The sequence below is a fragment of the Cryptomeria japonica genome, chromosome 3, assembly GCF_030272615.1.
Source record: "Cryptomeria japonica chromosome 3, Sugi_1.0, whole genome shotgun sequence".
Classification (NCBI taxonomy): Eukaryota; Viridiplantae; Streptophyta; class Pinopsida; order Cupressales; family Cupressaceae; genus Cryptomeria; species Cryptomeria japonica.
The window spans coordinates 435,630,806-435,656,704 of record NC_081407.1 but is presented as its reverse complement, the minus strand read 5'-3'; positions in this window follow the sequence as shown (position 1 = coordinate 435,656,704).

Sequence of the window (25,899 nt, the reverse complement as noted above, 5' to 3'; positions counted from 1 at the left end):
GTTTTATCGTTTAAACCCATTAGAATTATCGTATGAGAGCAACCCTTGTGTCGTATGACATGTCAGTGAAAAGACCATTTTGTCGTGCGATGTATAAAACTTTGTCGTTTGGGGCTGTTTTCTCGTACGAAAGCCATTCCTAACTCGTACGAGATGTTGTTTAACTGTGTTTTGTCGTTCAGAAAATAGTGAAAATTTTTGAAAGTGTAAACATGAAATTTTGGTTTTGTATTTAACTTATTTGGATTTGCGTGATGTTTAACTTCTCTTGTAGGATAATTTGGAATGTTTTCTGATGTTCGTTGTTGGGTTTTGTAGGTTTGTTTACCTCTTGTGCTCTTCAGATGTGTATATCCACCCACAATGGCTTTAGTTCAGGATTTGTCTGAGGTTGAGCAGGCTCATGTTGATTTATGCGGCTTGACTCATTTGATGAGGTTACCTGATATCCGTGTGAACCACGAGATGCTCACGACATTGGTAGAACGATTTCATTCAGAGCATAATACCTTTCATTTGCCAGTTGGGGAGTTGACCATCACTCCTGAGGATATGTACAGGATCCTTCATATCCCTTTTGCTGGAGATAAGGTGGACTATGATACCGCATTGTCACCTAGATTGCAGGCACTGAGGAATGTATTCAGGGATCCAGATATCTTGACTCGTTCTATGAGTTGGGATATACTGATGAGCAGGTATAGTGAGGAGTATCCGCTGGCATGTGTCTTAGCAGGGTTTATTGGGTGCTTTTTGATGCCAGACCAAGGGCAGCAGGGATTCGAGAGTGGATGGGGCCGGATGTTTGAGCAATTGATAGAGTCCCCTCAGAGACTTGGCTGGGGTTCTTGCTTACTGGCCCACATGTATCGAGAGATGCATGAGATCATTTATAGAGAGGGGTGGAGCATGGCTACTGGGGTGTATGTTTTGTAGGTGTGGGCTTGGGAGCACCTTCCCATATGTTGGTTGATAGTGACAGACAGCAGGGAGCCAGGACAGTCGGTCATCTTTAGATATGTTGGATATATTATGCAACCCCATCTGGGCAAGACAGACTTCTGGAGATGGCAACTTGATGACTTGATAGCTATCGTATGGTGACCATATAGAGGGTTAGAGCCATGGGATGACTGGTGAGTAGTGCGCATAGATCTATTTGTTACACGCCCACTGATTGGGAGATCACAGACTATTGTGGAGCGATTCATCATTTCACGAGTGATGAGGCAGTATGGCCGGCCTTAGGGGATCTCATAGGATTTTACAGCATATGCTACGTATGCTGATGAGGAGAGGCAGGGTTGGGCACCTAGGCTATCTTATGCCTTGGCTATGCAGGAGCTGACAGGTTTACACCGCCTGAGGTGGGATTACCCGGAGGATACAGCAGATGCGGGGGTATTGCCCCAATATAGGGATTATTTGCAGCAGCATCTATTCCCTCGATTTATGGATCCTAGAGAGCATGCTCCTCATATCGAGGATGTGGAGGATGATGCCCCCACACCAGCACAGGGACAGACATAGAGACAGGGTCATAGGCAGGGACAGGGCCAGAGACCAGATGCTCCACGATGGACTGGTGGTGATTCGGGTGCTAGCAGTAGCGGAGTGTGAGCTGACATTGGACAGCAGAGGGGTGAGGGTGGATCCCTTGGGAGAGTAGGCATGAGGTTGGGTGGGGGAGAGGAGGAGCGAGCAGCTCCGAGGTAGGTTCGACAACGGTGAGAGGAGCAGGACGGAGCCACAGGTGGAGACGGTGGTGGAGATGGCAGTGGAGAGCCCGCGAGAGAGAAGGGGGCTGACACGGGTCGGTCGATGAGAGCATGTCTTGCAGAGCTACAGTCACAGTTGTTAGTGGTGTAGACTTAGCTAGCGGAGTGAGACCGACAGCTGGTCGAGGTGAGGACTGAGCGTGATTGCCAGATTGCGGCTTTGAGAGCAGAGTCTAGAGCAGAGATAGAGTCTCTACAATAGGAGGTCCTTCTCCAGAGCAGTAGGGCATCTTATTATGTAGCCGCATATAGTGCTGTAGTTCTTGTTGCACAACAGGTGCAACCTTATTCGTAGTATATGGCCAGATTAGAGGGAGCGCGAGCACCTCGACAGGATCCTGGGCATCAGGCTGCTCCTCCTCCACTAGGCGATGAGGGAGAGGGTGCCAGCTAGATGATTCTTTTTGTAGCTCGGATATTTTTTTTGTAGACACACCCATTTTTTTGTAGCCTATACGATTTTGCTCCGATGGGAGTTTGTACATGTCATTGGACATCATTTTGTACTCTTAGACTTGAGATGATATATATATATATATATACGAGATCCGATTTGACTTTATTGTACTTGTGTCGATTCGATTATGAGATGTTTCTATATGCTTTATTCTATATGTATGCATTTCTTTTTCAGCATGAATGTATGTATTACAAATGATAATGGATGTCTATGTTTTTGTTTTTGTATATGAAATGTTATGTATGTAGCTAAACATCTCAAAACACAAGTACTCAATCGGAGAAATAATGATAAATAGACCACTTAGCGTAAGAAATGATGATGCTTTTAGCTCTCATTCTGAAGATAAAAAGATTGTTATTATCACACCAAATCACCCTAGATTCACTAAAATGTAGAATGAAATGCAAAATGATGTGCAAAATGCAACCTAAACCTAGTCACTGGATTTAAAATACTTAAGATTCATCACCGAGCATAACGAACGCAATAGGCAAGGTAGAGTTCCTTTCTTTTTCAATGTGCAATATTAATTATCTTGTCCGCAATGACCCTTTTTTTGTTCATATCCTTGGACAGATTTCACAGGGACCCGAATTGCATCATAAATAAATTCCCTCAAAATAGACAAAGAAATGACATGGACCTCCCTGTAGCATATAAATAAGCAGAGTCGAGGTATGTGAGGCAATTTCACCTTAATGTGAAGGCTCTTATCACAGACACCCAGCTAATTTATATGTTTCTAGATCATCAGGATCATTCCTACAAGCAGAAAACAAAGAAAATATTATGCCCCCAATCCTTGCACCTCTTAGTCAATACAAACTTCCTCGAGTTACTCAGGGGGATAATAATTGAAAACCAATATAAAAGACAACATACAAAGAAAATTTTTCATTCATAGCTCAAACTGTTTAGTAATTGTTCTTTGTTATGTTGTTTTGCTTGTGACCTCAATGATAAAAACTCTGTAGTAGTCAGGAGATAGGTGACTGACTCAGAGTGGCTGACCAGGTTTCACTGATGGAATAATGACTTGGTTGACACTGCTTAGGATATGTAATGTGCTCTGTCGAGTAACCTAAGACTAGGACATTGATCTGTTTCAAGTCATGAGGGTTCCAACAAACCAGGATGTCACAAAAGTGACTGAAAATGTGTACAAGCGAAAGCAAAAGATACTTGAAAGTGAGAAATGCCAACATTGCGTTGATAGATGGAGTGCTTGAATACAAGAGGCGCTTGTTTGCCAAGTTTTCACCTGTTTGGCAGAGAGTCATCATCATTTTTTTTTTACCAAGGTGCTTGTTTACCAGGTTTTTACCAAGGCATTTTCTCTTTTACATTTTTTTTTTTCTCTTTTTCTTGTTTTTTTTTGTATTTTATGATTTTTCCATTTTTTTTTTTCAAGACTTTTCCGATTTTTAGGATTTTTTTTAGGACCTTTTTCAGCTGTACAGTTTGCTGGAGCAGAGAATGCTAAGTAAAGAATCTTTTTCAGGTGGATGGTGTTAATCAGTTCTTGGAGATGTTCTCCTTCCAATGTTGAGAGCTGATAGGCACCAGAGTTGAAGACTGCAGTAACGATATAGGGACCCAACCAGTTGGGTTCAAACTTCCCTTTGTTGTCTCGAAACTGTTGATTTTTTGGATTTTCTCTCAGAACTAGGTCACCAACTTGAAATTCTCTTTGTCAAACTTTCTTGTTATACCCTCTGGACATTCTCTTCTGATACACTCTGAGATGATCAAACGCCACTTGTTGACGCTCATCCAGCAATTCAAGTTCTTGCAATCTAGATATTCTATGATCTTCATCAGTAACAAGACCTTGCAATGAAACTGTTAGAGATGGTATTTCTACTTCAATAGGTAATACTGCTTCGGACCCATACACCAAAGAGAAAGGTGTAGCCCTAGTAGGTGTTTTGATACTTGTTTTGTAAGCCCATAGTGCTGAATTGAGCTACAGATGCCAATCTTTCCCGGATTTGTTGACTGTTCTATGCAAGATAGTTAGTAGGTTTTTGTTAGATGCCTCGGCTTGTCCATTACCTTCAGGGTAATATACTGATGACTAGTGTTGCTTTATTTTGAATTTCTCACAAAGTTTATCCAGGTCTTTATTCTTGAACTATCCTCCATTATCAGTCACGATGGACAAAGGTATCCCATACCTGCAAATTATATATTTTAGGATGAATAAGGTGACTTGTTTACCAGTTGCTTTGATGAGCGGAATCGCCTCTACCCACTTGGTGAAATACTCAGTGGCCGTTATGATGAGTTTATGTCTGTTGGATGAAGCAGGATATATCTAACCAATGAGATCAAAGGCCCATTGCTAAAAAGGCCAATGTGTAATGAATGGTATGAGATCCCTCGCTGGGGCATGTATGAGATTTCCATGAAGCTGACATTTCTCACAAGTCTTAGCAAATTTTATGGCATCTTTTTCCATATCTGGCCAGTAGTAGCCAGCCTGTAATAGTTTCTGAGCTAAAGTAAAACCATTCGAATGAGATCCACAAATACCTTCATGGACTTCCGATAATGCACGTTTTGATTCTTCAGTTTTTAGACATCTAAGCAAAGTACCGTCGAAACCTTGTCTAAATAAATTGTTAGCTATGATAACATATCGCGAGGCGTTTCGAGTTAGGTTTCTTTTTTCATTATGAGTAAGGTTTCCAGGGATAATTTGGTCACAAAGATAGGAATAGATGTGGTTGTATCGGGATGAATCATGTCCAATAATAGAACAGACTATTTGGGTCTCAGGAGAATCATAAGCAGGGTAATATAACTCTTCCACTAGGAAATCAAAGAAAAAATTGCACTCCTGTAGCTCAAGTATAGATGCCAAGGTAGCCATAGCATCTGCTGCTCTATTCGTTGATCTAGGAATTTGTTGGAATGATACAAAAGCAAAATACTTCTTGAAATCATCTACCATCCTCTTGTAAGGCATCAATTTCTCATCCCGAGTCTGATATGTATCATTGATTTGATTGATGAGCAGATGAGAATCTCCATAAATATGTAATTCAGCAACCTTCCATTCAATGGCTAGGTTTATTCCATTTACTAGTGCTTCATATTCTGCAATGTTGTTTGTGCAAGGGAATAGAATCTTATAAGACTTTGGAATTGAGTACTTCTGAGGAGTAATGAATAGTATGCCAGCACCTGAACCATTTTGAGTAAAGGACCCATCAAAGAACATCTTCCAGGGTTGTTGAGTAAGATGCATTATTGATTCATCTGGGAACTCAATGTGTAGTGGTTGAGTATCCTCAAGTGGAGCTTTAGCAAGTTGATCAGCAATTACTTGTCCTTTTATGCCTTTACGTTCTACATATTCAATGTCAAACTCTGTAAGGATCATTACCCACTTTGCCAATCATCCGGTGAGTGTTTCTTTATTAAGAAGATACTTGAGTGGATCAATTTTGGCCACCAGCTTGACTGAATGTGTGAGAATATAGTGCCTTAGTTTCTGTGATGCGAAGACTAATGCCAAGCATGCTTTTTCTATTATACTGTAGCTCATTTCATAAGACACCAATGTCCTGCTAATGTAATAAATAGCTCTTTCCTTTTTGTTGTTATCCTGTTGCGCCAGAAGTGCCCCCAATGATGAATCAGTTGCTGATATGTATAAGATTAATGGTTTACCTTGAATAGGTGGCATCAATATCGGTGGATTTGATAGATACTCTTTGATTTGCTGAAAATGTTGTTCACATTCTTGATCCCAATTGTATAATACGCCTTTCCTTAGTACCTTTGTAAAAGGTTGAGCTTTGTCTACTAGTTGAGAAATAAATCTTTTCTGGATTGGAGACGTCCCTGTAGACTTCTCATTTGACTGATGTTCTTTGGAGGTGGCATTTCCATTATAGCCTGGACCTTCTCAGGATCAACCTCGATGCCCTTCTTTGAAATGATGTAGCCAAGTAGTTTACCAGATGTCACTCCGAATGCACACTTCTTTGGATTTAATCAGAGCTTGAACTTTTCCATTCTGTCAAGTATAGGACCTAACTCTTGAATATGCATTGATCTTTTCATAGTCTTCACTAAGGTGTCTTCAACATAATCTTCCATATTCTTATGCATCATGTCATGAAAGATAGTTGTAACTGCTCTTTGGTAGGTTGCTCCTGTGTTCTTTAACCCAAATGGCATAACATTCCAGCAAAAGGTTCCCCATGCACAGGTGAAAGCTGTCTTTTCTTGATCTCCAGGAGTGATTTTAATCTAATTGTAGCCAGAGAATCCATCTATTAGTGAGTACATCTCATACCCAGCTCTCATGGCGACTATCATATCAATATTTGGTAATGGAAAGTCATCTTTTGGACATGCTTTATTGAGATCTCTAAAATCTGTACAAAATCTGATAGATTTATCTGCCTTTGACACAGGTACTATGTTGGAAATCCATTCAACATAATCTATCACTCTGATAAATCCATCTTTGAGTAGTTTTTCTAGTTCAGCTTTGACCAATAGTGCGACATGCGGGTGCATCTTATGAAGTTTTTGTTTAACTGGTTTTACTCCTGGTGTGATTGAGAGATGGTGCATAATGAGATTAGGATCCAAGCCTAGCATATCAGAGTATGTCCATGCAAAATTTATTTTCTTCTCTAGGAATAGCTGGGTGAAATCCTTCAATTCCTCTGCTGATAGTGATTGAGCTACGTGAATAATTTGTGGTGTGTCTTGATTCCCGATATTCACTAGCTGAGTTGGCTCGATCAATATGGAAGACCGCTCCTAAAAATGACTGGGCAGTATACCAAGTATCTCACCTTCAGGTGCCTCACAGAGGTTTTCACCTTTAGGGATGTCCTTTATTTTCTCTTTTTTAGATTCTGACACCGCCACAATGTGGTTTTCGCCATCAAATCTTTTATTTTTCCTATTTTTGCGACTAAGATACTTGATATCCTCTTTAGTCATATTTTCACTCCATTCACTGGTGGAAGAGTTAATAGGTTCGACTGCATTGAGATAATAGGATAATGTATAGTCATTGGCAAAAATAGGTATATCCATGGGTTGATTCTGTAAAGTATAGTCAATCAATTCGAGATGTATTAAGGACAAATTTTGGATAGGTTCAAAAGCGTTCACAGTATTGTTATCACAACTGTGGATTGAAAAGTCGAGTTCTAGAATGATACCTTGCGTAAGTGTCTCGAGAGCAGGAAGAGTCAGATCATGATTATTAAAGTTCACGTTAATATTTAATCGATCTAATCCAATAGGCATACTTATAACATCATTGACTAAGTCAGATTGGACGTCATGTCATGGTTTAACAGCAATAAGACTAGTAGGCAATTTTTCATTGTTTGTATCAGATGATTTAGAATTTGAGGATGAGTGGGTATCATCATGAACAGGATTGTCATTAGAGTCATCAGAATCATCAGAGTTATCTGATGAAGTTTCCAAGTCTTTTTCAGGTGATTTAGTAAGCATATGTATGGTATCAATACTAACATCTTTAATGCTACAAATTCCTTCATATTGTAGTTCATTTGTCATTTGTATCTGACACACCTGTTGACATGGTCTCATTATTTCTACGGATTTCTATCATCTACTCCATTCAGCTTCTTTTGGACTGACAACTAGTTCTTGTCCTGCAACTTCTAACTCTTCCTGTGTAGTGCTATAACTGATTTGTTCTATTTCAGGATAAGGACACATAGATGAGAAGCTTTCTGGTATTGTTCCTTCTTTTAGTGCTTGTTCATAATTTGCTTGCCTCTTTTGTCTAATTTCTTGTATTTCCTTCTCTAGTTTTAGGCGCATCAACTCTTGAGTATCATCTATGACACCACTAGATTCTTCTGGAGTTTCTGTAGCGGATGTGTCTGAAAGATAGTCAGGACCCCATTCATACTCATTTGAATCAGTCTCTGAATCATCTACTTGTTGCCTACCAATATATGTGACTAGAACTTTTAATGGTGCAAATAATTCTCTGATTCTTACAAATTCATCTCTTATATCTTCAAGAACCTCAACTTCTTGTATTATCGTAGTTGATACCGTTGAAGCTTGAGCACTAACTATTTCTTCTTTCTTGACTGTTGATTCCTCTCTCTCTTTTCTACACTCTTCTTTCATCTGTTTAGCGTTTGCTTCATGTAATATTAAAGGCGATATCTTTTTCAAGCCTTGAGACTTAGAAACATGTTTTTGTTCTGATGTCTTTTTAGGATTGTATCCCAGTCCAGCTTTATCATGTGTGGATTTGGTTTGTAGCTGAATTGGTTCATTAATACCTTATTTTTGTTTTCCCAAAGGACCAGTACCTGAGTACCCCATGCGCTGAATCATTTTGTAACCATGACCATACTGGTTTGAGGAAATCTCACAATGTCGTACCTCCTCATTTGGACTATCTTCCTTATAGAGCTAGTTAAGCACAACATCCTCTTCTATTTCATCTGCCAAGGAGGTAGAAGACTGTATAAAGAGACCATCGTATATAATATTCGAAGCTGGAGTTTGTGTTCTCATAGCCTCTGATGGCTTGCCTAGCTGTTTTGGTGATGGAGGAAGAGAAACTAATGATAATACTAGTTCTATCTTGTAGCTATCCATGCCGGTATTTATAATCTTCAATCTCTTTTCTAAGTATTTTATCAATGTTTCTGGATCTTCATTTGGAGAGGTTGCCCTATTATGACGCACAAAAATATCTGCATGCTTTGTCAATGCATTATAGATGACATTTGTATCAGCCAGAATATTGACTTCAGCTCCATTATAAGGAAACTTTAAGTATTGGTGATATGCTGAGGGTACTGCCTTCATTTCATGAATCCATGGCCTGCCCAGCAATATATTGTATGACAATGGAATATCAAGAACCTAGAAAAGGACATCTCTCTCTACCGGTCCCACTCTGATTGGTAATGATACCAAACCTTTGGAGGTCCTCTCTTCTTCATCATAGGTTTTAATTGTTATTTTCTTGCCTGGATCAATTACATTTTCAGAGAATCCTAGTTGTGTAAGCAGATGATAAGTACAGATAGTCAATCCCACGCCTCCATCTATCAAAACACGTTTAACTCTGTGTTTGTGGATCATGGCTTCAATATGCAATGGCTAGTTATGTGGATGATTTAATGAGTTGTCATCTTCCTCAGAGAAGGTCAAATAGTGAGGTGAAGTCAGATGACCCACCATAGACTGAAACCGATCAATGTCTAAATCTTTTGGAACGTTGGTAGTGAGCAATGCTTGGTGTAGAATTTCCTTGTAAGCAGATGAGAGCTGTAGCAATTCAAAAATTGAAATTTGAGCATTTGTCCTTTTCAATTGTTCAACCACGTTGTATCCAGAGGATGATGAGGAGGTTAATCTTTTAAATTTGTCCAAGGTTGATTCCTTTTGTTTATTTGGCACAACTGTTGGATTTGATGTTTATTGAGCCGGTTTGGAAGAGCTAGCTCCTTGGAGGGTGACTTTCTTTTGAGATCTGGTCAGAGCTTTTGCATATCGTGATTCATTTGGTTTATCTTGAACTATAATCACATTGCAATATTCTAAGTGTGAAGGTTCAATCATGTTGATAATGTTGTCCTGGCTGGCATAAGCATAATTTACCTTGGCACCTCCTTTGGTCTTTGAGGAATCACCTTGTTCATAAGCATGCAAAGGGTCTTTAAATGCTTTATGATCAGCATTGGTTGGGTGATTCCCAACAACAACTTTACCAGCATCTATGAGATCCTGAATCTCATGTTTTAGCTTCATGCAATTGTTTATGTTATGACCCTTATTCCGATGGAACTCACAGTATTCATTTTCTCTCCACCATCTTGGTTTGACATCTAGATCATATAGTCTGGAGTTATCTGGTAGTGTTATCAAGTTTTTTGCCAATAGAGTTTTGAAAGCCAACTCATATGATTCTTCAAGAGGAGTAAAATCACGCTTAGGTCTGGAAAGCTAAGGCTTTTCTTTGAACCATTCCTTTGTTTTCTTTGGCTGATTTTCTACTACAATTTCAGTGACTTTAAGTGCTTGTGTACCACTAGCCAGATTGAATATTGTTGATTTTGAGTTGGTTTTGATAGTGTCTACTACTCCATCATTAACAACATTCTTGTTGTTGTCTTTGGCAAATTTCCAATACTTGTTCTTCTCTTTAGAACTGGATCCTGTTTGTGTTTCTTTCCAAGGTGTGATATCTCCCTTTTTTATGAGCACATCTTCCATTCAAATGGCATTATCTACCATTTTGTTAAATGATGGGTGTACTTGCATTTGTACACTATATTTCAGTTCGGGGACCAAGTTATTGACAAATATATCCATTTTCTCAGAGTCTGGGATAGTTCGTGGGTACCTAGAGAACATCCTTCTCCAGCATTGGAGAAAAGTAAGAAGAGGTTCCCCTGTTTTCTGTTGAGTAATACAAAGATCGATCATAGTCACAGGATGTCGAATGTTGTATGAGTATTATTGTAAGAATAGTTGGATTAGTTCTTCGAATGTTTTTATTCCTTTAGGTAGACTTGAGAACCATTCCATTGCTTGACCCCCTAAACTCCTTGGAAAGAGACGCATAAGGTATGTTTGATCATGCATAAATTCCATACAAGCAGCACTAAATTCCCTGACGTGATCTTGAGGATCTGAGGTACCATCATATTTATCAAATTTTGGGATTTCCACTTGTGAAGGGAATGGAGGCATGTGTAAATTCTTGTCAAATGGGAAGGGACATATTGGTTCCAGAGAATATTGGTTTGGGGAATTGTCCTTATTCTTCAGGTCTGTGAGCTTTGTTCACAAAGCTATTAACTATTTGTGTACCATGAGTATAGGTGAGTCTTTCCTCTTAGTAACAAGTGTCTGAACATCATATCCAACTGGAAGTTTAGCACCTTGATTTGCTAGTTCTAAGAAATAGTCTTCCTTTTCTCGAAGCATGATAGTTTTCATCATTTTTCTAAAGTCTTTGTCTTTCTGACAGTCAAGAATTTCTTTTTTTCAAGGTTCAGTAGCTTTGTCAGTCTCACTTGATGATGAGGAGTCATTATGATTTTCAGGAATATTACAGTCATTTTTGTTTCCATCATTGTATTCTGTCTCATGTATAGTGGGAGATTTGGGTTCATCAAAAATCGGTCCGCCTGATGATGATGGTATGTCAGTAAGGGGATCCTTCATGTAGAATGGATTATCTTGATAAGTGAAGGTTTGTTCTTTGTCTTTGGCTTTTGTCTTACAGGAACTCCTGGTTTGAATAGGCATTTTTATGGATTAGTGTGACCTAGAGTTGTTTTGTGATGCAGAGGTCAAGATCAATTTCAGAGCTAGTTTGTTCTGTTTAGCATATTGTTTTGAGAGAAACAACTGAGATTTTGTCTAATTTCAGGAATGATCTATCCTATCTAAGACGTTTTCCTAGGTTGATTCTAAAATTGTAACTAAGATTCAGTCTGATTTAGGAACGATATATCCTATGTAAGACGTTATCTAAGTGACTTGAGTTTGATAGGTAGTTTTGATTGAACTAGCTGAAGGGTGATCGACCAAATCGTGCAACAAAAAATGGCAGAGGTACACTATCTTGATCTATTTTATGCTCAGGAAAATGATAACTAGTATTATGCTCGCTGTAGACTATGTTTTTGGCAATTTTGAATGTTCTGTCTGACAAAACTAGAGACTCATCCGACTGGGTTTTCTGAACCGGATGATAATTTATCAGTTATAGGATGACAGAATTTCTGGTTCGTATGAGTTGTTGTCTTATACCGTACGACTGATGGGTATGTGCAGGACGACAAAAGACTGAGGTCGATTTTGTCTCATACGAGACAGAATACAGTGCAAGATGATGACTGATTTAGACTCGTACAACAGATAATTTTCTTTAGAATGACAATTGAGTAGATTCGTACGACACAAGATTGGTGCAGAATGATAAATTAGTAGACTCGTACGACTGTTCACAGGGCAGAGACTAAAAATTCTGAGTTTTCTGACTGCTGAGTATGACCAACTGAGTATGACAAATTTTGAGATGGACTGATTTTTGATTGGGATTGACACAGATAGAGTTTTGACTTAGGATGGACTAGTTTCTGACATGAACAGAGTTTTGACTTAGGATGGACTAGTTTCTGACATGGACAGAGTTTTGACTTAGGATGGACTAGTTTCTAACACGGACAGAGTTTTGACTTAGGATGGACTAGTTTCTAACACAGATAGAGTTTTGACTTAGGATGGATTAGTTTCTGGTCTTCACTGATTTTTGGTATTTCAGTTGTTTTGTTTCAGGGATGAAAAACACATAAAACAAGTAGTATTTATAATGACTTCAATCACAACATGCAAACCCTAAGGAATTTGGTGAGGAAAGATAACCTTTGCTTGTAGACTCAGGTACACACCCAATAGCTAATCAGAATACGGTCACTGAGTCTCACACAATGGATTCTCAATGCCGTATTATCTGACTCCAAATGCTAATGGGGGCACGAAATGACAAGTATCTTGGGAGAGTTACTTCTCTCTTGCACAAAGATTATCCTCCTTTCGGAGATGAACTGGGTAGCTTCTAATTTTAAATTGGATTTAGTTAGGGATCCGTTCGGTGTGTCGAGGTATAAACTCAATTAAGAGGTCTCCCAACCTTGAAAACCAAGGTTTAATATACCCGAAGGTACAGAGGAGAGCTATTCCCGAGCATTGCCGTTGACTTGATTTTCATCAAATCACGTTTATTTTATAGTGGGTTGGAGTACTTGGCGTCTAGCCGTTCCCACTTAGGTCGTTCCCCTCACACCGACCGTAACGGCTTTAAGAGTTTTTCAACCCCTCGGGAGGGCAGGCCTGCTAAAGATGTACAAATCTCAAACAAAGAAAAAGCTTCAAGGGTTTGGATTTCTGATTGTCTAGAAAAAGACAAGAGCATACTCTCCTACCTCTCAGAATCTTCTAAAAGCACAAAAGATAGATTTGTTCTTTAACCAAATAGCAAGTTAGGTTCCTAAAAAATGAATTTAAAGAATACACGATGTTTAGTCGATTCTCCTTAGGCAACCTGCAAAGACAATGAATCAGTAGTCATATTGTCTTTGTGCAACAAGCAATATTCTTCGACAAGCGTTCTGCAAAAACTAGTTAGGTTGTGAAAAACTCTGAGACAAACAGATAAACAGTCAAGGTCAGTTGTCAGAAATGAAAAATATGAAATTTTGCCTCTTTTACCAGAAAATACAAAATCGTACAACAGAGTCTCGACTCGTACGAGACAGGATACAGTACAGTACGAGACCAGATTGCTGATGATGTTGACTCATACGATAGATAATTACTACTTGTACGACAGAGGATATGCTCATATGATAGAGGATATGCTTGTACGATAATATGTTTGTAATTCGTGCGACACCTACAATTTGTCATTTCAACCTGTGGGAATTGTCGCACGAGATGTACGGATGAAAAACTGAAAAATCTTAAACCTGGAAAATAAGAAAAAAAAAAGCAGTCTATCTTGGAGGCCGAAAAAAAGGTAGTCTTCGGGCCCCACGGTGGGCGCCAGAAATGTGTGTGTGAAAAAGTGAACCTGTAGCTGCAAGCACAACACTTCAATTAAGCCATTATATGCATGGTTAGTAATCAATAATCAATAAGAAATAAACCATAGCAAAGCGACTAATTGCCTTCTAAAAGATGCGAGTATAAGATTGCTCTCAGATTTTTATAAGCAATACCAGTGACTAGACTATAACAAGATGAAGGATTTAATCTATATGATATTAAGCTATATGGATTAAAGATGGATGAGTAATTCAAGCAAATTCAAGCAACAATGCATGCAAGCAATAATGAATGTAAAATGGATGCAAGTAATCTAAAAAAAGCACAATGATTTCAATGACTCCAGAGCGAAATTAGCGTGATAATAATTTCCAAGCGTGTTCTCAAAAATCTCTGGGGTGAATTGGAATGAGAGCTGAAGACTGAATTTATAGAGAATTACAAAAAGCTCAATTTAGGATTAATTGAAAATAATTGAGAAATCAGGTTGAGTTAACCTTGAGATAGATTCCAATTATAGTTTTAATTGAAAAGCATTCAAATTAGAAGTCCAAGTTGCATTGGAAAATGATAATAAATTAATTCCATACACATCTGATAAAAATAGATAATTCTTCAATTTAATCAAGAAAAGAGTTTTCTTAATGCAACTGAACTTCTTTTTCTGAAAAGCTTTGAGTTTCAATTTTAGAGAATAATTCAATAATTAAATTGCTTTCCTGATTTCAAGTTCTAAATTTAGAAAAAGAAATAATATCTCAAGTTTGATTTCTCTCTCAATTCAATTCCTTTTTTTTTTTTACTTTTGTTTTGTTTCAATTCAACTCTTTGTAATAAATTAATTCATCTTTTGTAATAAATTATTCCTTTCGCATGATTGAATGGAAAATTTATTAATTAATTAAATATGCAAAGATATTTAATAAATTAAAATGGGATAATTGATCAAAATGATTATTTTTGAAATAATTCAATTAATTAAATAAATATTGAGTGGTTGATTTGCCATGTGATTTTTGATAATTAAAGAATTAATAATGTGCTCAAGATTGATTTGATTGCCTTTTGGTTAGGACCTTGGTGATGTTGTCGAGATTAGGGGCCCATGGTTTAGATGACCAATTTTAGGGTATTATAGTAAGAATTAGAGAATTGTTTGCACCACTAAATGTTCCAGTCACATATACTGGCAAGCAGCAAGTAGACGATTCAGAGACTGACTCAAACAAGTATGAATGGGGTCCTGACCACCTCTCAGACACATCCACTACAAAAACTCCAAAGGAGTCTAGCAGTGTCATAGATGATACTCAAGAGCTGATGTACATAAAACTAGAGAAAGAAATATAGGAAATTAGACAAAAGAGATAAGCAAACTATGAACAAGGACTGAAAGAAGGAAGAATACCATAAATCTTCTCATCTATGTACCCCTATCCTAAAATAGAACAAATCAAGTATAGCACTACACAAGAAGAGTTGGAAGCTACAGAACAAGAACTAGTTATCAGTCCAGAAGAAGTTGAATGGAGTAGACGACAACAAATCATAGAAATATCAAGATCATGTCAACAGGTATGTCAGATACAAATGACAAATGAACCACAACATGAAGGAACTTGCAGTATTAAAGATGTTGGTGTTGATACCATACATACACTTACTAAATCACTTGAAAAAGACTCAAAAACTTCATTCAATGACTCTGATAACTCTGATGACAGTCTTATTCAGGACAATATCTACTTAGCATCAAATTCAAAATCATCTAATACAAATAATGAAAATATGTCTATGGATCTTATCGTTGTCCAACCAATATATGACGTCCAATCTGGCATAGTGAATGACGTTACAAGTATGTCTATTGGATTAGATCAACTAAATATTAAGGTGAACTTTAATAATCATGATCCGACTCTTCCTGGTCTCGAGACACTTATTCAAGGTATTCTTCTAGAACTTGACTTTTCGATCTGCCGCTGTGATAACAATACCGTGAATGCTCTTGAACCTATCCAAAATTTATCCTTAGTACATCCTGAATTGATTGACTGTACTTTACAAAACCAGCCCATGAATATACCTATTTTGCCAATGACTATGCATTAGCCTATTATCTCAATGCAGTTGAACCTATGGACTCTTCGACCAGTGAACAGAGTGAAAATATGACTAAAGCGGATATCAAGTATCTTAGTTGCAAAAACAAGAAAAATAAAAATAAAAGATCTGATGGCAAAAACCACATTGTGGCGGTGTCAGAATCTAAAAAGAGAAAATAAAGGACATACCTAAAGGTGAAAACCTCTCTAAGGTGCCTGAAGGTGAGATACTTGATATATTGCCAAGTCATTTCTAGGAGAGGTCTTCCATATTGATCGAACCAACTCAGCCAGTGAACATTGGGAGTCAAGAGACACCATGCATCATTCATGTAGCTCAATCACTATCAGCAAAAGAATTGAAGGATTTCACTCAGCTATTCTCAGAAAAGAAAATAAAATTTGCATGGACATATTCTAATATGCCAGGCTTGGATCCTGATCTTATCATGCACCATCTTTCAATCACACCAGGAGCAAAACCAGTTAGGCAAAAATTATGTAAGATGCACCCGCATGTAGCACTATTAATCAAGGCTAAACTAGAAAAACTGCTCAAAGCTAGATTCATCAGAGCTATAGAGTATGCCGAATGGATTTCAAACATAGTACTTATGTTGAAGGCAGACAAATCTATCAGAGTTTGCATAGACTTCAAAGATCTTAACAAAGCATGTCCGAAGGACAACTTTCCATTACCAAACATTGACATGATAGTTGACATGTCTGTCGGATATGAGATGTACTCACTAATGGACAGATTCTCCAACGACAACCAAATCAAAATAGCTTCTGGAGATCAAGAAAAGACAGCATTCATCTGTGCATGGGGAACCTTTTGCTGGAACATCATGCTATTTGGGCTAAAGAACACAGGAGCAACCTATCAAAGAGCAGTTACTACCATTTTTCATGATATGATGCATAAGAATATGGAAGATTATGTTGATGACACCTTAGTGAAGACTATGAAGAGATCAATGCATATTCAAGAGTTAGGTTCTATACTAGACAAAATGGAAAAGTTCAAACTCCGATTAAATCCAAAGAAGTGTGCATTCAGAGTGACATCTGGTAAACTACTTGGCTACATCATTTCAAAGAAGGGAATCAAGGTTGATTCTAAGAAGGTCCAAGCCATAATGGAAATGCCACCTCCAAAGAACATCAATCAAATGAGAAGTCTACAATGACATCTCCAATCCATTAGAAGATTCATTTCTCAGCTAGTAGACAAAGCTCAACCTTTCACAAAGGTATTGAGAAAAGGAGTAATATACAACTAGGATTAGTAGTGTGAACAACATCTTCTACAAATCAAAGAGTACCTATCGAATCCATTAATATTGATGCCACTGATTCAGAGTAAACCACTAGTCTTATATATATCAGCAATTGATTCATCACTAGGGGCACTTCTGGCACAACAGGATGACAACAAAAAAGAACGAGCTATTTATTACATTAGTAGGACATTGGTGTCTTATGAAATGAACTACACTATAATAGAAAAATAATGCTTGGCGTTAGTCTTTGCATCACAAAAACTAAGACACTACATGCTAGCACATTCAGTCAAGATGGTGGCCAAAATTCATCCACTCAAATATCTTCTCAATAAAGCAACACTTACAGGAAGATTGGCGAAATGGGTCATGATCCTTATAGAGTTTGACATTGAATATGTGGAACACAAAGCCATAAAAGGATAGGTAATTGCTGATCAACTTGTTGAAGCTCCACTTGAGGACACTCAACCGCTACATATAGAGTTTCCAGATGAATCAATAATGCACCTTACTCAACAACCTTGTAAGATGTTCTTTGATGGGTCCTTTACCCAAAATGGTTCTGGTGCTAGAGTATTGTTTATTACTCCTCAGAAGTATTCAATCCCAAAGTCTTATAAGATTCTATTCCCCTACACAAACAACATTGTAGAATATGAAGCTTTGGTAAATGGAATGAAGCTAGCTGTTGAATGGAAGATTGTTGAATTACTCATCTATGGAGATTCTCAGCTAGTAGTTAACCAAATCAACGATACATATCAAACTTGAGATGAGAAACTGATGCCTTATAAGAGAATGGTTGATGATCTTAAGAAGTACTTTGATTTTGTATCATTCCAATAGATTCCCGGATCTGCAAATAGAGCAGCTGATGCTATGGCCACCTTGGCATCTATACCTGAGTTACAAGAGTCCAATTTTCACTTTGAATTCCTGGTGGAAGAGTTACATTACCCAGCCTATGATTCCCCTAAGACCCAAATAGTCTGTTCTATTATTAGACATGACTCATCCTAATACAGTTGCATCTACTCCTATGTACGCGACCAAATTATCCCCGAAAACCTTACTTGTAATGAGAAAAGAAACCTAACTTGAAACGCTTCACGGTATGTTATTAGAGCTAACAATTTATTTAGATGAGGTTTGGACGATACATTGCTTAGATGTCTAGAAACTAAAGAATCTAAACGTGCATTATTGGAAGTCCATGAAGGTATTTGTGGATCTCATTCAAATGGTCTTACTTTAGCTCGGAAACTACTATGGGCTGGCTACTACTGGCTAGACATGGAAAAATACGCCATCAAATTTGCTAAGACCTGTGAGAAATGTCAGCTTCATGTAAATCTCATACATGCCCCGACAAGGGATCTCATACCATTCATTACACACTGGCCTTTTCAACAATGGGCCTTTGATCTCATTGGTCAGATATATCCTGCATCATCCAACAGAAATAAATTCTTCATAATGGCCATAGAATATTTCACCAAGTGGGTAGAGGTGGTTCCACTCATCAAAGCAACCGATAAACAAGTCACCTTGTTCCTCCTAAACTATATTATTTGCAGGTATGGGATAACTTTGTCCATTGTGACTGATAATGGAGGACAGTTTAAGAATAAATATTTGGATGATCTTTGTGGGAAATTCAAAATAAAACAACACTGGTCATCAGTATATTACCCTCAAGGTAATGGACAAGCTGAGGCATCTAACAAAAACCTATTGACTATCTTGCACAGAACAATGAGCAAATCTGGGAAGGATTGGCATTTGCAGCTCAATTTTGTACTATGGGCTTACAGAACAAGTATCAGAACACCTACTGGGGCTACACCTTTCTCTTTGGTGTATGGGTCCGAAGCAGTATTACCTATTGAAGTAGAAATACCATCTCTAAGAGTTTCTTTGCAAGGTCTTATTACTGATGAAGATCATATAATATCTAGATTGCAAGAAGTCGAATTGCTGGATGAGTGTCGGCAAGTGACATTTGATCATCTCAGAGTATATCAAAAGAGAATGTCCAAAGGATATAACAAGAAAGTTAGACAAAGAGAATTTCAGGTTGGTGACCTAGTTCTGAGAGAAAATCCAAAAAATCAATAGTTTCGAGACAATAAAGGGAAGTTTGAACCCAACTGGCTGGGTCCCTACATCGTTACCATAGTATTCGGCTCTGGTGCCTATCAACTCTCAAATTTGGAAGGAAAACAACTCTATGAACCGATTAACACCATCCACTTGAAGAAATTATTCATGTAGCATTCTTTGTGCCATCAACTTGTATAGCTGAAAAAAGTCTTGAATAGATCCTAAAAATTAAAAAAAGTCCTAAATATATATATATATATAAAGAGAGAAAATGCCCTGGTAAAAACCTGGTAAACAGGCACCTTGGTAAAAAAAAGAAGAAATGAATCTCTGCCAAGCAGGTGAAAACCTGGCAAATAGGCGCCTCTTGTACTCAAGCACTCCATCTATCAACGCAATGTTGGCATTTCCCACTTTCATGCATCTTTGCTTTCACTTGTACATATTTTTTAGTCACTTTTGTGACATCCTGGTTTGTTGGAACCCTCATAATTTGAAACTGATCAATGTCCTAGTCTTAGGTTAATTGATAGAACACATTACATATCCTAAGCAGTGCCAACCAAGTCATCTTTCCATCAGTGAATCATGGTCATCCACTCTGAGTCAGTCACCTGTCTCCTAACTACCAAAGAGTTTTTATCACTGAGTAAACAAGCAAAACAACATAACGGAAAATGATCACTAAATAGTTTGAGCTATGAATGAAAATTTTCTTTGTGTGCTATCTTTTATATTGGTTTTCGATTATTATCCCTCTGAGTAACTCGAGGAAGTCCATTGTGACTAAGAGAAGCAAGGATTGGGGGCATAATATTTTATTTGTTTTCTGCTTGTAGGAATGATCCCAATGATCTGGAAACATCTAAATTAGCTGGGTGTCTATGATAAGAGCCTTCACAACAAGGTGAAACCGCCTCACATACCTCGACTCCACTTATTTATATACTACAGGGAGGTCGATATCATTTCTTTGTTTGTTTTGAGGGAATTTCTTTATGATGCAATTCAGGTCCCTACGAAATCTGTCCAAGGATATGAATGAAAAAAGGGTCATTGCGGATAAGATAATTAATATTGCACATTGAAAAAGAAAGGAACTCTAACTTTCCTGTTGTGTTCATTATGCTCGGTGATGAATCTTAAGCATTTTAAATCTAGTGACTAGGTTTAGATTGCATTTTGCATATCATTCTGCATTTTTTATGAATTTAGAGTGATTTTGATATGGTAATAATCTCTTTATCTTCTGAATGAGATCTGAAAAAATCATCATTTCTTACGCTAAGTGGTCTGTTTATCATCATTTCTTCAATTGGGTATTTGTGTTTTGAGATGTTTAGCTGCATAAATAAACATTTAATATAGATTCATACATTTCATTATTCACTCATCTGCATTCATCTTATTGCATAGAAAAATGAAAACATTGCATTACTCATATTACTCATTACACACTCATCTATTTCCATATGAAAAGAAACAAAAATAGACATCCATAATCATTTGCATTACATTCATACATACTGAAAAGAAATGCATACATATAGAATAAAGCATATAAAAAACATCTCATAAATGAATCAACACAAGTACGATGAAGTCAAATTGGATCTCGTATATATATCGTATAAAGTCTAAGAGTACAAAATGATGTCGAATGACATATACAAACTCCCATCGGAGCAAGAATCGTATAGGCTACAAAAAAATGGGTGTGTTTACAAAAACAATATCTGAGCCAACAAAAAAAATATCTAGCTCTGGGCCTCTCCCTCATCACCTAGTGGAGGAGGAGCCTAATGACCAGGATCCTGTCGAGGTTCCCGAGTTCCCTCTAAGAATTCCATATACTATGAATAGGGGATCACCTGCTGCGCTACTGGAACTACCATGCTATATGCTGCAACATAGTAGGTTACCCTGTTGTTCTGATGCAAAACCTCCTGCTCGAGGGTGTCTCGCTCCGCTCTCATCGCCGCGACCTAATGATCATGCTTTGCTCTCAGATCCATAAGATGGCGATCTCGCTTAGCCCTCACCTCTGCAAGTTGTTGGTCTCGCTCTGCCAGCTGAGTCTGAGCCACTGTCAATTGTGACTGCAACTCTGCAAGACGTGCTCTCATCGACTGCCCTGTGTCAGTCCCCTTCTCTCTCGCTGGCTCTCCACCCCCAGCTCCACCCAATCTCACTCCTACTCTCCCAAGGGATCCGCCCTCACCCCTTTGTTGTCCAACCTCAGCTAGAACCCTACTACTACTAGCACCAAGATCACCACCTGTCTGCCTGGAGCCTCAGCTCTTTTTCCCTATCTCTAGCCCTGCCTCTGACTTTGTCCTTGTCCTAGCGCGAGAGCATCATCCTCAATATCCTCTATACAAGGTGCCTACTCACCCAGATCTGTAAACCTAGGAAAAGGATGCTGCTGGAACCACTCTCTATATTGGGGCAATACCCCCGCATCCACAACATCATCCATATAGGCCCATCTAAGGCATTGTAGACTAGTCAGCTCTTGCATAGCTAAGGCATAGGACAACTGTGGACACCATCCCTGTCTCTCCTCATCCACATAATGCACATAAGCTGTATACTCCTGTGAGATCTCTTGAGGCCGGTCATACTACCTCATCACCCGTGATATGACGAACCGCTCAACAATGGTCTGCGATCTCCCAATAAGTGGGCGCGTAACAAAAAGGTCCTTGCGAACCAACCGCTAGTCATCCCATGGCTCCAAACCTCTGTAAGGTCTCCACACTACAGTTACCAAATCGTCTAACTGTCGCTGTCAAAAATCTGTCTTGCCCAGATGGGGCTGTGTGACATAATCGACATACCTATATATAATCAGCTGCCCAAGCTCTCTACTATCATCTACAATAGGTTGACAAATGGGAAGATGATCCCAAGCCCAAACCTGTAAAATAAATACACCTGCAGCCATGCTCCTACCATCCCTATATACAATCTCATGCATCTCATGATACATGTGGGCCAATAAGCAAGAACCCCAGCCAAGCCTCTGAGGGGTCTTCATCAATCTCATCAACATCCTGCCCCAACCACACTGGAAACCCTGCTGCCCTCTATCTGGCATCAGAAAACAACTGATAAATCTTGCTAGAACACATGCCAGAGGAAACTGCTCGCTATATCTGCTCATCATAATGTCCCAACTAAGGGAACAGGTCAAAATGTCAGGATCCCTAAAGACATGCCTCACCGCCTGTAATCCTGGAAGGTGTCCTGAATCATAATCCATCTTATCCCCAAAAAAAGGGATATAGAGGATCCTATATACATCCTCAGGAGTGATAGTCAACTCCCCCACTGGCAAATGAAATGTGTTATGCTCTGAATGGAATCTCTCTACCAATGCTGTGAGCATACCGTGATTCACACGGATATCTGGTAAACTAAGAAGATGAGTCAAACCACACAAGTCAATTTGAGCCTGATCAACCTCTGATAAATGTCAAACTAATGCTATGGTAGGAGGATAAATGCATTTGAAAAGCACAGGAGGTAATTGAACCTGCAAAAATCCAACAACAAAGCATCAAAAAATATTCCAAATAAGCCTAAAAGAGAAGTAAAACATCACGACAATCCAACTAAGTTGAGTGCAAAATCAAAATTTCACATTTAGACCTTCAAAAATGCTCACTGTTTCCCGCACAACAAAACACAGAAGGGCAACATCTCATATGAGTCAGGATTGACCTTTGTACGATAAAACATTCCCAAGTGACAATTTATTAGACCTCGCATGACAAAATGGTCTTTTTACATACATGTCGTACGAAACAAGGGTAGGGCCTGAATGACAATTCTAATGGCCTTAAGTGACAAAAGAAATTTTAACAGTTACTCATACAAGACAAAATCTTGTCTCGCATGATAAAATGTAAAACCCGACCCCAAACATGTGAAAAACTTGAAAAATGAGCAAAAAAATTCAAAATTGAAAACATAAAGAGGCTTAAGATCGATCACTTACCGCTGGCTCATAGTTTTGGGGTTGATTATGATGTCTCTAGCGCTTGAATCGATGTGTACGAGTAGGGACCACCATTTTCTTCGTAGAAGGCTTTTTTAATTTTTAAACTTGGAGGGTTAAAATAATTTGAAAATGACACTTTTGTCCCATATATAGCCAAAACCCTAATTTTTCAACTTGCTCTGATGGACATGAAATTTGTACCTTTAGCTAATTCGCCCATTCTGATTCCATTTTTCGGATCGAAATCAAAATTCAAGATCATTTTGCTAGTCAATTTCACAATTTGGACCACTTAGCGCTCTTTTCATCAAATACTCATTCTTTCTTCAAATTGCGCTCAATTTCAAACACTGAATCTGAATATCAATTTCAATTCTACATATCAATTATACACAACAACTTTGCACTCAATTTATTATCAATCAACGCCACATCTTGAAAAAATTCCTCAGGATCAATTTGTGCTCAAATAACTTATTATCGCCAACAATTGCCTATCATGTACCCTCGCTATCTTTCGATTTCGCTCCTGAGGGGGCATACTCACGACCTTATGACCTCACATGTCACAAGTCAAGAATTTTTTTATATATCTTAATCAAAAGTTGAGAAAAATATTTTCAACTAAAGAAAATCAATTCTTATTTACTAAGGGGCATCTTAGCTTCATCGCTTCACATCAAGTTGAGATCTCTCGATCATCTGAATCGAATCAATCGCTAGGGGCATATCAGCTTCATCACTTCAAATCAAGTTGATATATGTCTTTTTTTGAATCAATCTCTTAACGTTAATCAGTTTTATCGCTTTACATCAAGCTGATTATTCGTTTAAACTCAATCAAGGGTTTAAAGAGTATCTTTGATCAAACTCAATCTAAGCAGGTGTTCAATATTCGTCGCTTTGGATCAAGCTGGACAGTTTATCTTCACTCATCGTATCTTGATCAATAAATTTCAAGATTTATTTTTATCATCACTCATTGTGTCTAGTTCAATCAAGTTCTAGATCAGTAAGATCTGCTTCTTGATCAATCAAGTTCAAGTTCAGTATCTTTTGTTTTCTATCATTCCTGTTCAATCAAGTTTGGGATTAGTATCGCTTTAGTCAGACTTCATTAAGCTTTGTCACTTCGTATCAAGCTAAACACGTTGCTCTTCATCTGGTTCGTGATCAATCAAGTTCAGAACTAGTATCTCCTAGACATCACACATTCTTAAACGCTCTGCTTGCACATTAATTCAAAGAGGGGCAAATGTAATACCCTAAAAATGGTCATCTAAACCATGGGCCCCTAATCTCGACAACATCACCAAGGTCCTAACCAAAGGCAATTAAATCAACCTTGAGCACATTATTAATTCTTTAATAATCAAATATCACATGGCAAATCAATTACTCAATATTAATTAAATATTTATTTAATTAATTGAGTCATTTCCAAGAATATCATTTTGATCAATTATCCCATTTTAATTTATCAAATATCCTTGCATAATTAATTAATTAATAAATTTGTCATTTAATCATGCAAAAGGAATTAATTTATTAAAAAAGAAGAAATTAATCATAAAGCACGAGTTGAATTGAAATTAAACAAAAAGAATTGAATTGAGAGAGAAATCAAACTTGAGATATTATTTATTTTTCTAAATTTAGAACTTGAAATCAGAAAAGCAATTAAATTGAATTATTGAATTATTCTCTAAAATTGAAACTCAAAGCTTTTCAGAAAAAGAAGTTCAACTGCATTGAAAAGACTATTTTCTTGAATAAATAAAAAAATTATCTATTTTTATCACAAATGCATGGAATTAATTTATTATTATTTCCAATGCAACTTGGACTTCTAATTTGAATGCATTTCAATTAAACTATAATTGGAATCTATCTCAAGGTTAACTAAACCTGATTTCTCAATTATTTTCAATTAATCCAAAATTGAGCTTTTTTTCATCATCTCTCTTGAGAATTCTCTATAAATTTAGTCTTCAGATATCATTTCAATTCACCCCAGAGATTTTTGAGAACATGCTTGGAGACTATTATCACACTAATTTCACTCTAGAGTCATTGAAGATTATTGTGCTTTTTAAGATTATTTTTATTCATTATTACTTGCATCCATATTTAGTTTTACTCACCCATGTTGCTTGAATCCATATTGCTTGAATTGATTATTTCTTGAATTATTCATCCATCGTGCATCCATATAGTTAATATCATATAGATTAAATCCTTCGTCTTGGTGTAGTCTAGTCACTGGTATTGCTTATAAAAATTTGAAAGCAATCTTATACTCGCATCTTTTAGAAGGAAATTAGTTGCTTTGTTATGGTTTATTATTGATTTATTATTATTTACTAACCATACATGTAATGACTTAATTGAAGTGTTGTGCTTGCAGCTACAAACCCTTTTTCACCCACACATAAATCACTCTTGCAGACTGCTCTTGGGATAATTTATTCAATGAGGGATGTGTGGAGAGGCTAGGTTCTCTCATCATCATGTTGCACAAGAGAAAAGAGGTGTAATGTAGAAATTGATTTCT